This window comes from Spermophilus citellus (assembly GCF_964194105.1).
Source record: "Spermophilus citellus genome assembly, chromosome: 2".
NCBI lineage: Eukaryota > Metazoa > Chordata > Mammalia > Rodentia > Sciuridae > Spermophilus > Spermophilus citellus.
Window position 1 is genome coordinate 113,081,913 of NC_138183.1, and position 13,484 is coordinate 113,095,396.

Sequence of the window (13,484 nt, forward strand, 5' to 3'; positions counted from 1 at the left end):
ACAAACCGTGTTGGATTTAGAGTTCCAAATACATCTATCAATATAGGAGAAAACAGAGTGAAACCTAAAAATTCAAACTGTTACTGGAAATGAACGCTTCAACATAGAAGAACGAAATTTGGGGAACCAAGTCGCCTTAGTGTACAGATCATTACCTGAAAGTATCATCCACTTTGGGTGAAAAAATATTTGCTGAGATTTCTGGAGATTCGTAATTTTGGGAAGCTTGGCAACCCCTTCCCATGAAAGTGTTTCTCGCCAGTCACTGCTTAGGGCTACATCAAGAGGAAACAAAACGTAGAGATAGAACGTGAAACTACTTTGTTGTGTCAAGTTTCAAGAAGCTAGCACAAACCGTGTTGGATTTAGAGTTCCAAATACATCTATCTATATAGGAGAAAACAGAGTAAAACCTAAAAATTCAAACTGTTACTGGAAATGAACGCTTCAACATAGAAGAACGAAATTTGGGGAACCAAGTCGCCTTAGTGTACTGATCATTACCTGAAAGTATCATCCAGTTTGGGTGAAAAAATATTTGCTGAGATCTCTGGAGATTCGTAATTTTGGGAAGCTTGGCAACCCCTTCCAATGAAAGTCTTTCTCGCCAGTCACTGCTTAGGGCTACATCAAGAGGAAACAAAACGTAGAGATAGAACGTGAAACTACTTTGTTGTGTCAAGTTTCAAGAAGCTAGCACAAACCGTGTTGGATTTAGAGTTCCAAATACATCTATCAATGTAGGAGAAAATACAGTGAAACCTAAAAATTCAAACTGTTACTGGAAATGAACGCTTCAACATAGAAGAACGAAATTTGGGGAACCAAGTCGCCTTAGTGTACTGATCATTACCTGAAAGTATCATCCACTTTGGGTGAAAAAATATTTGCTGAGATTTCTGGAGATTCGTAATTTTGGGAAGCTTGGCAACCCCTTCCCATGAAAGTGTTTCAGGCCAGTCACTGCTTAGGGCTACATCAAGAGGAAACAAAACGTAGAGATAGAACGTGAAACTACTTTGTTGTGTCAAGTTTCAAGAAGCTAGCACAAACCGTGTTGGATTTAGAGTTCCAAATACATCTATCTATATAGGAGAAAACAGAGTGAAACCTAAAAATTCAAACTGTTACTGGAAATGAACGCTTCAACATAGAAGAACGAAATTTGGGGAACCAAGTCGCCTTAGTGTACTGATCATTACCTGAAAGTATCATCCAGTTTGGGTGAAAAAATATTTGCTGAGATCTCTGGAGATTCGTAATTTTGGGAAGCTTGGCAACCCCTTCCCATGAAAGTGTTTCTCGCCAGTCACTGCTTAGGGCTACATCAAGAGGAAACAAAACGTAGAGATAGAACGTGAAACTACTTTGTTGTGTCAAGTTTCAAGAAGCTAGAACAAACCGTGTTGGATTTAGAGTTCCAAATACATCTATCAATGTAGGAGAAAATACAGTGAAACCTAAAAATTCAAACTGTTACTGGAAATGAACGCTTCAACATAGAAGAACGAAATTTGGGGAACCAAGTCGCCTTAGTGTACTGATCATTACCTGAAAGTATCATCCAGTTTGGGTGAAAAAATATTTGCTGAGATTTCTGGAGATTCGTAATTTTGGGAAGCTTGGCAACCCCTTCCCATGAAAGTGTTTTCTCGCCAGTCACTGCTTAGGGCTACATCAAGAGGAAACAAAACGTAGAGATAGAACGTGAAACTACTTTGTTGTGTCAAGTTTCAAGAAGCTAGCACAAACCGTGTTGGATTTAGAGTTCCAAATACATCTATCAATGTAGGAGAAAAGAGAGTGAAACCTAAAAATTCAAACTGTTACTGGAAATGAACGCTTCAACATAGAAGAACGAAATTTGGGGAACCAAGTCGCCTTAGTGTACTGATCATTACCTGAAAGTATCATCCAGTTTGGGTGAAAAAATATTTGCTGAGATCTCTGGAGATTCGTAATTTTGGGAAGCTTGGCAACCCCTTCCAATGAAAGTCTTTCTCGCCAGTCACTGCTTAGGGCTACATCAAGAGGAAACAAAACGTAGAGATAGAACGTGAAACTACTTTGTTGTGTCAAGTTTCAAGAAGCTAGCACAAACCGTGTTGGATTTAGAGTTCCAAATACATCTATCAATGTAGGAGAAAATACAGTGAAACCTAAAAATTCAAACTGTTACTGGAAATGAACGCTTCAACATAGAAGAACGAAATTTGGGGAACCAAGTCGCCTTAGTGTACTGATCATTACCTGAAAGTATCATCCACTTTGGGTGAAAAAATATTTGCTGAGATTTCTGGAGATTCGTAATTTTGGGAAGCTTGGCAACCCCTTCCCATGAAAGTGTTTCTCGCCAGTCACTGCTTAGGGCTACATCAAGAGGAAACAAAACGTAGAGATAGAACGTGAAACTACTTTGTTGTGTCAAGTTTCAAGAAGCTAGCACAAACCGTGTTGGATTTAGAGTTCCAAATACATCTATCAATATAGGAGAAAACAGAGTGAAACCTAAAAATTCAAACTGTTACTGGAAATGAACGCTTCAACATAGAAGAACGAAATTTGGGGAACCAAGTCGCCTTAGTGTACTGATCATTACCTGAAAGTATCATCCACTTTGGGTGAAAAAATATTTGCTGAGATTTCTGGAGATTCGTAATTTTGGGAAGCTTGGCAACCCCTTCCCATGAAAGTGTTTCTCGCCAGTCACTGCTTAGGGCTACATCAAGAGGAAACAAAACGTAGAGATAGAACGTGAAACTACTTTGTTGTGTCAAGTTTCAAGAAGCTAGCACAAACCGTGTTGGATTTAGAGTTCCAAATACATCTATCTATATAGGAGAAAACAGAGTGAAACCTAAAAATTCAAACTGTTACTGGAAATGAACGCTTCAACATAGAAGAACGAAATTTGGGGAACCAAGTCGCCTTAGTGTACTGATCATTACCTGAAAGTATCATCCAGTTTGGGTGAAAAAATATTTGCTGAGATCTCTGGAGATTCGTAATTTTGGGAAGCTTGGCAACCCCTTCCCATGAAAGTGTTTCTCGCCAGTCACTGCTTAGGGCTACATCAAGAGGAAACAAAACGTAGAGATAGAACGTGAAACTACTTTGTTGTGTCAAGTTTCAAGAAGCTAGCACAAACCGTGTTGGATTTAGAGTTCCAAATACATCTATCAATGTAGGAGAAAATACAGTGAAACCTAAAAATTCAAACTGTTACTGGAAATGAACGCTTCAACATAGAAGAACGAAATTTGGGGAACCAAGTCGCCTTAGTGTACTGATCATTACCTGAAAGTATCATCCACTTTGGGTGAAAAAATATTTGCTGAGATTTCTGGAGATTCGTAATTTTGGGAAGTTTGGCAACCCCTTCCCATGAAAGTGTTTCTCGCCAGTCACTGCTTAGGGCTACATCAAGAGGAAACAAAACGTAGAGATAGAACGTGAAACTACTTTGTTGTGTCAAGTTTCAAGAAGCTAGCACAAACCGTGTTGGATTTAGAGTTCCAAATACATCTATCAATGTAGGAGAAAATACAGTGAAACCTAAAAATTCAAACTGTTACTGGAAATGAACGCTTCAACATAGAAGAACGAAATTTGGGGAACCAAGTCGCCTTAGTGTACTGATCATTACCTGAAAGTATCATCCAGTTTGGGTGAAAAAATATTTGCTGAGATTTCTGGAGATTCGTAATTTTGGGAAGCTTGGCAACCCCTTCCCATGAAAGTGTTTCTCGCCAGTCACTGCTTAGGGCTACATCAAGAGGAAACAAAACGTAGAGATAGAACGTGAAACTACTTTGTTGTGTCAAGTTTCAAGAAGCTAGCACAAACCGTGTTGGATTTAGAGTTCCAAATACATCTATCAATATAGGAGAAAACAGAGTGAAACCTAAAAATTCAAACTGTTACTGGAAATGAACGCTTCAACATAGAAGAACGAAATTTGGGGAACCAAGTCGCCTTAGTGTACTGATCATTACCTGAAAGTATCATCCAGTTTGGGTGAAAAAATATTTGCTGAGATCTCTGGAGATTCGTAATTTTGGGAAGCTTGGCAACCCCTTCCAATGAAAGTCTTTCTCGCCAGTCACTGCTTAGGGCTACATCAAGAGGAAACAAAACGTAGAGATAGAACGTGAAACTACTTTGTTGTGTCAAGTTTCAAGAAGCTAGCACAAACCGTGTTGGATTTAGAGTTCCAAATACATCTATCAATGTAGGAGAAAATACAGTGAAACCTAAAAATTCAAACTGTTACTGGAAATGAACGCTTCAACATAGAAGAACGAAATTTGGGGAACCAAGTCGCCTTAGTGTACTGATCATTACCTGAAAGTATCATCCACTTTGGGTGAAAAAATATTTGCTGAGATTTCTGGAGATTCGTAATTTTGGGAAGCTTGGCAACCCCTTCCCATGAAAGTGTTTCTCGCCAGTCACTGCTTAGGGCTACATCAAGAGGAAACAAAACGTAGAGATAGAACGTGAAACTACTTTGTTGTGTCAAGTTTCAAGAAGCTAGCACAAACCGTGTTGGATTTAGAGTTCCAAATACATCTATCAATATAGGAGAAAACAGAGTGAAACCTAAAAATTCAAACTGTTACTGGAAATGAACGCTTCAACATAGAAGAACGAAATTTGGGGAACCAAGTCGCCTTAGTGTACTGATCATTACCTGAAAGTATCATCCACTTTGGGTGAAAAAATATTTGCTGAGATTTCTGGAGATTCGTAATTTTGGGAAGCTTGGCAACCCCTTCCCATGAAAGTGTTTCTCGCCAGTCACTGCTTAGGGCTACATCAAGAGGAAACAAAACGTAGAGATAGAACGTGAAACTACTTTGTTGTGTCAAGTTTCAAGAAGCTAGCACAAACCGTGTTGGATTTAGAGTTCCAAATACATCTATCTATATAGGAGAAAACAGAGTGAAACCTAAAAATTCAAACTGTTACTGGAAATGAACGCTTCAACATAGAAGAACGAAATTTGGGGAACCAAGTCGCCTTAGTGTACTGATCATTACCTGAAAGTATCATCCAGTTTGGGTGAAAAAATATTTGCTGAGATCTCTGGAGATTCGTAATTTTGGGAAGCTTGGCAACCCCTTCCCATGAAAGTGTTTCTCGCCAGTCACTGCTTAGGGCTACATCAAGAGGAAACAAAACGTAGAGATAGAACGTGAAACTACTTTGTTGTGTCAAGTTTCAAGAAGCTAGCACAAACCGTGTTGGATTTAGAGTTCCAAATACATCTATCAATGTAGGAGAAAATACAGTGAAACCTAAAAATTCAAACTGTTACTGGAAATGAACGCTTCAACATAGAAGAACGAAATTTGGGGAACCAAGTCGCCTTAGTGTACTGATCATTACCTGAAAGTATCATCCACTTTGGGTGAAAAAATATTTGCTGAGATTTCTGGAGATTCGTAATTTTGGGAAGCTTGGCAACCCCTTCCCATGAAAGTGTTTCAGGCCAGTCACTGCTTAGGGCTACATCAAGAGGAAACAAAACGTAGAGATAGAACGTGAAACTACTTTGTTGTGTCAAGTTTCAAGAAGCTAGCACAAACTGTGTTGGATTTAGAGTTCCAAATACATCTATCAATATAGGAGAAAACAGAGTGAAACCTAAAAATTCAAACTGTTACTGGAAATGAACGCTTCAACATAGAAGAACGAAATTTGGGGAACCAAGTCGCCTTAGTGTACTGATCATTACCTGAAAGTATCATCCACTTTGGGTGAAAAAATATTTGCTGAGATTTCTGGAGATTCGTAATTTTGGGAAGCTTGGCAACCCCTTCCCATGAAAGTGTTTCTCGCCAGTCACTGCTTAGGGCTACATCAAGAGGAAACAAAACGTAGAGATAGAACGTGAAACTACTTTGTTGTGTCAAGTTTCAAGAAGCTAGCACAAACCGTGTTGGATTTAGAGTTCCAAATACATCTATCAATATAGGAGAAAACAGAGTGAAACCTAAAAATTCAAACTGTTACTGGAAATGAACGCTTCAACATAGAAGAACGAAATTTGGGGAACCAAGTCGCCTTAGTGTACTGATCATTACCTGAAAGTATCATCCACTTTGGGTGAAAAAATATTTGCTGAGATTTCTGGAGATTCGTAATTTTGGGAAGCTTGGCAACCCCTTCCCATGAAAGTGTTTCTCGCCAGTCACTGCTTAGGGCTACATCAAGAGGAAACAAAACGTAGAGATAGAACGTGAAACTACTTTGTTGTGTCAAGTTTCAAGAAGCTAGCACAAACCGTGTTGGATTTAGAGTTCCAAATACATCTATCTATATAGGAGAAAACAGAGTGAAACCTAAAAATTCAAACTGTTACTGGAAATGAACGCTTCAACATAGAAGAACGAAATTTGGGGAACCAAGTCGCCTTAGTGTACTGATCATTACCTGAAAGTATCATCCAGTTTGGGTGAAAAAATATTTGCTGAGATCTCTGGAGATTCGTAATTTTGGGAAGCTTGGCAACCCCTTCCCATGAAAGTGTTTCTCGCCAGTCACTGCTTAGGGCTACATCAAGAGGAAACAAAACGTAGAGATAGAACGTGAAACTACTTTGTTGTGTCAAGTTTCAAGAAGCTAGCACAAACCGTGTTGGATTTAGAGTTCCAAATACATCTATCAATGTAGGAGAAAATACAGTGAAACCTAAAAATTCAAACTGTTACTGGAAATGAACGCTTCAACATAGAAGAACGAAATTTGGGGAACCAAGTCGCCTTAGTGTACTGATCATTACCTGAAAGTATCATCCACTTTGGGTGAAAAAATATTTGCTGAGATTTCTGGAGATTCGTAATTTTGGGAAGTTTGGCAACCCCTTCCCATGAAAGTGTTTCTCGCCAGTCACTGCTTAGGGCTACATCAAGAGGAAACAAAACGTAGAGATAGAACGTGAAACTACTTTGTTGTGTCAAGTTTCAAGAAGCTAGCACAAACCGTGTTGGATTTAGAGTTCCAAATACATCTATCAATATAGGAGAAAACAGAGTGAAACCTAAAAATTCAAACTGTTACTGGAAATGAACGCTTCAACATAGAAGAACGAAATTTGGGGAACCAAGTCGCCTTAGTGTACTGATCATTACCTGAAAGTATCATCCACTTTGGGTGAAAAAATATTTGCTGAGATTTCTGGAAATTCGTAATTTTGGGAAGCTTGGCAACCCCTTCCCATGAAAGTGTTTCTCGCCAGTCACTGCTTAGGGCTACATCAAGAGGAAACAAAACGTAGAGATAGAACGTGAAACTACTTTGTTGTGTCAAGTTTCAAGAAGCTAGCACAAACCGTGTTGGATTTAGAGTTCCAAATACATCTATCTATATAGGAGAAAACAGAGTGAAACCTAAAAATTCAAACTGTTACTGGAAATGAACGCTTCAACATAGAAGAACGAAATTTGGGGAACCAAGTCGCCTTAGTGTACTGATCATTACCTGAAAGTATCATCCACTTTGGGTGAAAAAATATTTGCTGAGATTTCTGGAGATTCGTAATTTTGGGAAGCTTGGCAACCCCTTCCCATGAAAGTGTTTCTCGCCAGTCACTGCTTAGGGCTACATCAAGAGGAAACAAAACGTAGAGATAGAACGTGAAACTACTTTGTTGTGTCAAGTTTCAAGAAGCTAGCACAAACCGTGTTGGATTTAGAGTTCCAAATACATCTATCTATATAGGAGAAAACAGAGTGAAACCTAAAAATTCAAACTGTTACTGGAAATGAACGCTTCAACATAGAAGAACGAAATTTGGGGAACCAAGTCGCCTTAGTGTACTGATCATTACCTGAAAGTATCATCCAGTTTGGGTGAAAAAATATTTGCTGAGATCTCTGGAGATTCGTAATTTTGGGAAGCTTGGCAACCCCTTCCCATGAAAGTGTTTCTCGCCAGTCACTGCTTAGGGCTACATCACGAGGAAACAAAACGTAGAGATAGAACGTGAAACTACTTTGTTGTGTCAAGTTTCAAGAAGCTAGAACAAACCGTGTTGGATTTAGAGTTCCAAATACATCTATCAATGTAGGAGAAAATACAGTGAGACCTAAAAATTCAAACTGTTACTGGAAATGAACGCTTCAACATAGAAGAACGAAATTTGGGGAACCAAGTCGCCTTAGTGTACTGATCATTACCTGAAAGTATCATCCAGTTTGGGTGAAAAAATATTTGCTGAGATTTCTGGAGATTCGTAATTTTGGGAAGCTTGGCAACCCCTTCCCATGAAAGTGTTTCTCGCCAGTCACTGCTTAGGGCTACATCAAGAGGAAACAAAACGTAGAGATAGAACGTGAAACTACTTTGTTGTGTCAAGTTTCAAGAAGCTAGCACAAACCGTGTTGGATTTAGAGTTCCAAATACATCTATCAATATAGGAGAAAACAGAGTGAAACCTAAAAATTCAAACTGTTACTGGAAATGAACGCTTCAACATAGAAGAACGAAATTTGGGGAACCAAGTCGCCTTAGTGTACTGATCATTACCTGAAAGTATCATCCACTTTGGGTGAAAAAATATTTGCTGAGATTTCTGGAGATTCGTAATTTTGGGAAGCTTGGCAACCCCTTCCCATGAAAGTGTTTCTCGCCAGTCACTGCTTAGGGCTACATCAAGAGGAAACAAAATGTAGAGATAGAACGTGAAACTACTTTGTTGTGTCAAGTTTCAAGAAGCTAGCACAAACCGTGTTGGATTTAGAGTTCCAAATACATCTATCTATATAGGAGAAAACAGAGTGAAACCTAAAAATTCAAACTGTTACTGGAAATGAACGCTTCAACATAGAAGAACGAAATTTGGGGAACCAAGTCGCCTTAGTGTACTGATCATTACCTGAAAGTATCATCCAGTTTGGGTGAAAAAATATTTGCTGAGATCTCTGGAGATTCGTAATTTTGGGAAGCTTGGCAACCCCTTCCCATGAAAGTGTTTCTCGCCAGTCACTGCTTAGGGCTACATCAAGAGGAAACAAAACGTAGAGATAGAACGTGAAACTACTTTGTTGTGTCAAGTTTCAAGAAGCTAGCACAAACCGTGTTGGATTTAGAGTTCCAAATACATCTATCAATGTAGGAGAAAATACAGTGAAACCTAAAAATTCAAACTGTTACTGGAAATGAACGCTTCAACATAGAAGAACGAAATTTGGGGAACCAAGTCGCCTTAGTGTACTGATCATTACCTGAAAGTATCATCCACTTTGGGTGAAAAAATATTTGCTGAGATTTCTGGAGATTCGTAATTTTGGGAAGTTTGGCAACCCCTTCCCATGAAAGTGTTTCTCGCCAGTCACTGCTTAGGGCTACATCAAGAGGAAACAAAACGTAGAGATAGAACGTGAAACTACTTTGTTGTGTCAAGTTTCAAGAAGCTAGCACAAACCGTGTTGGATTTAGAGTTCCAAATACATCTATCAATATAGGAGAAAACAGAGTGAAACCTAAAAATTCAAACTGTTACTGGAAATGAACGCTTCAACATAGAAGAACGAAATTTGGGGAACCAAGTCGCCTTAGTGTACTGATCATTACCTGAAAGTATCATCCAGTTTGGGTGAAAAAATATTTGCTGAGATCTCTGGAGATTCGTAATTTTGGGAAGCTTGGCAACCCCTTCCCATGAAAGTGTTTCTCGCCAGTCACTGCTTAGGGCTACATCAAGAGGAAACAAAACGTAGAGATAGAACGTGAAACTACTTTGTTGTGTCAAGTTTCAAGAAGCTAGCACAAACCGTGTTGGATTTAGAGTTCCAAATACATCTATCAATATAGGAGAAAACAGAGTGAAACCTAAAAATTCAAACTGTTACTGGAAATGAACGCTTCAACATAGAAGAACGAAATTTGGGGAACCAAGTCGCCTTAGTGTACAGATCATTACCTGAAAGTATCATCCACTTTGGGTGAAAAAATATTTGCTGAGATTTCTGGAGATTCGTAATTTTGGGAAGCTTGGCAACCCCTTCCCATGAAAGTGTTTCTCGCCAGTCACTGCTTAGGGCTACATCAAGAGGAAACAAAACGTAGAGATAGAACGTGAAACTACTTTGTTGTGTCAAGTTTCAAGAAGCTAGCACAAACCGTGTTGGATTTAGAGTTCCAAATACATCTATCTATATAGGAGAAAACAGAGTGAAACCTAAAAATTCAAACTGTTACTGGAAATGAACGCTTCAACATAGAAGAACGAAATTTGGGGAACCAAGTCGCCTTAGTGTACTGATCATTACCTGAAAGTATCATCCAGTTTGGGTGAAAAAATATTTGCTGAGATCTCTGGAGATTCGTAATTTTGGGAAGCTTGGCAACCCCTTCCCATGAAAGTGTTTCTCGCCAGTCACTGCTTGGGGCTACATCAAGAGGAAACAAAACGTAGAGATAGAACGTGAAACTACTTTGTTGTGTCAAGTTTCAAGAAGCTAGAACAAACCGTGTTGGATTTAGAGTTCCAAATACATCTATCAATGTAGGAGAAAATACAGTGAAACCTAAAAATTCAAACTGTTACTGGAAATGAACGCTTCAACATAGAAGAACGAAATTTGGGGAACCAAGTCGCCTTAGTGTACTGATCATTACCTGAAAGTATCATCCAGTTTGGGTGAAAAAATATTTGCTGAGATTTCTGGAGATTCGTAATTTTGGGAAGCTTGGCAACCCCTTCCCATGAAAGTGTTTCTCGCCAGTCACTGCTTAGGGCTACATCAAGAGGAAACAAAACGTAGAGATAGAACGTGAAACTACTTTGTTGTGTCAAGTTTCAAGAAGCTAGCACAAACCGTGTTGGATTTAGAGTTCCAAATACATCTATCAATATAGGAGAAAACAGAGTGAAACCTAAAAATTCAAACTGTTACTGGAAATGAACGCTTCAACATAGAAGAACGAAATTTGGGGAACCAAGTCGCCTTAGTGTACTGATCATTACCTGAAAGTATCATCCACTTTGGGTGAAAAAATATTTGCTGAGATTTCTGGAGATTCGTAATTTTGGGAAGCTTGGCAACCCCTTCCCATGAAAGTGTTTCTCGCCAGTCACTGCTTAGGGCTACATCAAGAGGAAACAAAATGTAGAGATAGAACGTGAAACTACTTTGTTGTGTCAAGTTTCAAGAAGCTAGCACAAACCGTGTTGGATTTAGAGTTCCAAATACATCTATCTATATAGGAGAAAACAGAGTGAAACCTAAAAATTCAAACTGTTACTGGAAATGAACGCTTCAACATAGAAGAACGAAATTTGGGGAACCAAGTCGCCTTAGTGTACTGATCATTACCTGAAAGTATCATCCAGTTTGGGTGAAAAAATATTTGCTGAGATCTCTGGAGATTCGTAATTTTGGGAAGCTTGGCAACCCCTTCCCATGAAAGTGTTTCTCGCCAGTCACTGCTTAGGGCTACATCAAGAGGAAACAAAACGTAGAGATAGAACGTGAAACTACTTTGTTGTGTCAAGTTTCAAGAAGCTAGCACAAACCGTGTTGGATTTAGAGTTCCAAATACATCTATCAATGTAGGAGAAAATACAGTGAAACCTAAAAATTCAAACTGTTACTGGAAATGAACGCTTCAACATAGAAGAACGAAATTTGGGGAACCAAGTCGCCTTAGTGTACTGATCATTACCTGAAAGTATCATCCACTTTGGGTGAAAAAATATTTGCTGAGATTTCTGGAGATTCGTAATTTTGGGAAGTTTGGCAACCCCTTCCCATGAAAGTGTTTCTCGCCAGTCACTGCTTAGGGCTACATCAAGAGGAAACAAAACGTAGAGATAGAACGTGAAACTACTTTGTTGTGTCAAGTTTCAAGAAGCTAGCACAAACCGTGTTGGATTTAGAGTTCCAAATACATCTATCAATATAGGAGAAAACAGAGTGAAACCTAAAAATTCAAACTGTTACTGGAAATGAACGCTTCAACATAGAAGAACGAAATTTGGGGAACCAAGTCGCCTTAGTGTACTGATCATTACCTGAAAGTATCATCCACTTTGGGTGAAAAAATATTTGCTGAGATTTCTGGAGATTCGTAATTTTGGGAAGCTTGGCAACCCCTTCCCATGAAAGTGTTTCTCGGCAGTCACTGCTTTGGGCTACATCAAGAGGAAACAAAACGTAGAGATAGAACGTGAAACTACTTTGTTGTGTCAAGTTTCAAGAAGCTAGCACAAACCGTGTTGGATTTAGAGTTCCAAATACATCTATCTATATAGGAGAAAACAGAGTGAAACCTAAAAATTCAAACTGTTACTGGAAATGAACGCTTCAACATAGAAGAACGAAATTTGGGGAACCAAGTCGCCTTAGTGTACTGATCATTACCTGAAAGTATCATCCAGTTTGGGTGAAAAAATATTTGCTGAGATCTCTGGAGATTCGTAATTTTGGGAAGCTTGGCAACCCCTTCCCATGAAAGTGTTTCTCGCCAGTCACTGCTTAGGGCTACATCAAGAGGAAACAAAACGTAGAGATAGAACGTGAAACTGCTTTGTTGTGTCAAGTTTCAAGAAGCTAGAACAAACCGTGTTGGATTTAGAGTTCCAAATACATCTATCAATGTAGGAGAAAATAGAGTGAAACCCAAAAATTCAAACTGTTACTGGAAATGAACGCTTCAACATAGAAGAACGAAATTTGGGGAACCAAGTCGCCTTAGTGTACTGATCATTACCTGAAAGTATCATCCAGTTTGGGTGAAAAAATATTTGCTGAGATTTCTGGAGATTCGTAATTTTGGGAAGCTTGGCAACCCCTTCCCATGAAAGTGTTTCTCGCCAGTCACTGCTTAGGGCTACATCAAGAGGAAAGAAAACGTAGAGATAGAACGTGAAACTACTTTGTTGTGTCAAGTTTCAAGAAGCTAGCACAAACCGTGTTGGATTTAGAGTTCCAAATACATCTATCAATATAGGAGAAAACAGAGTGAAACCTAAAAATTCAAACTGTTACTGGAAATGAACGCTTCAACATAGAAGAACGAAATTTGGGGAACCAAGTCGCCTTAGTGTACTGATCATTACCTGAAAGTATCATCCAGTTTGGGTGAAAAAATATTTGCTGAGATTTCTGGAGATTCGTAATTTTGGGAAGCTTGGCAACCCCTTCCCATGAAAGTGTTTCTCGCCAGTCACTGCTTAGGGCTACATCAAGAGGAAACAAAACGTAGAGATAGAACGTGAAACTACTTTGTTGTGTCAAGTTTCAAGAAGCTAGCACAAACCGTGTTGGATTTAGAGTTCCAAATACATCTATCAATATAGGAGAAAACAGAGTGAAACCTAAAAATTCAAACTGTTACTGGAAATGAACGCTTCAACATAGAAGAACGAAATTTGGGGAACCAAGTCGCCTTAGTGTACAGATCATTACCTGAAAGTATCATCCACTTTGGGTGAAAAAATATTTGCTGAGATTTCTGGAGATTCGTAATTTTGG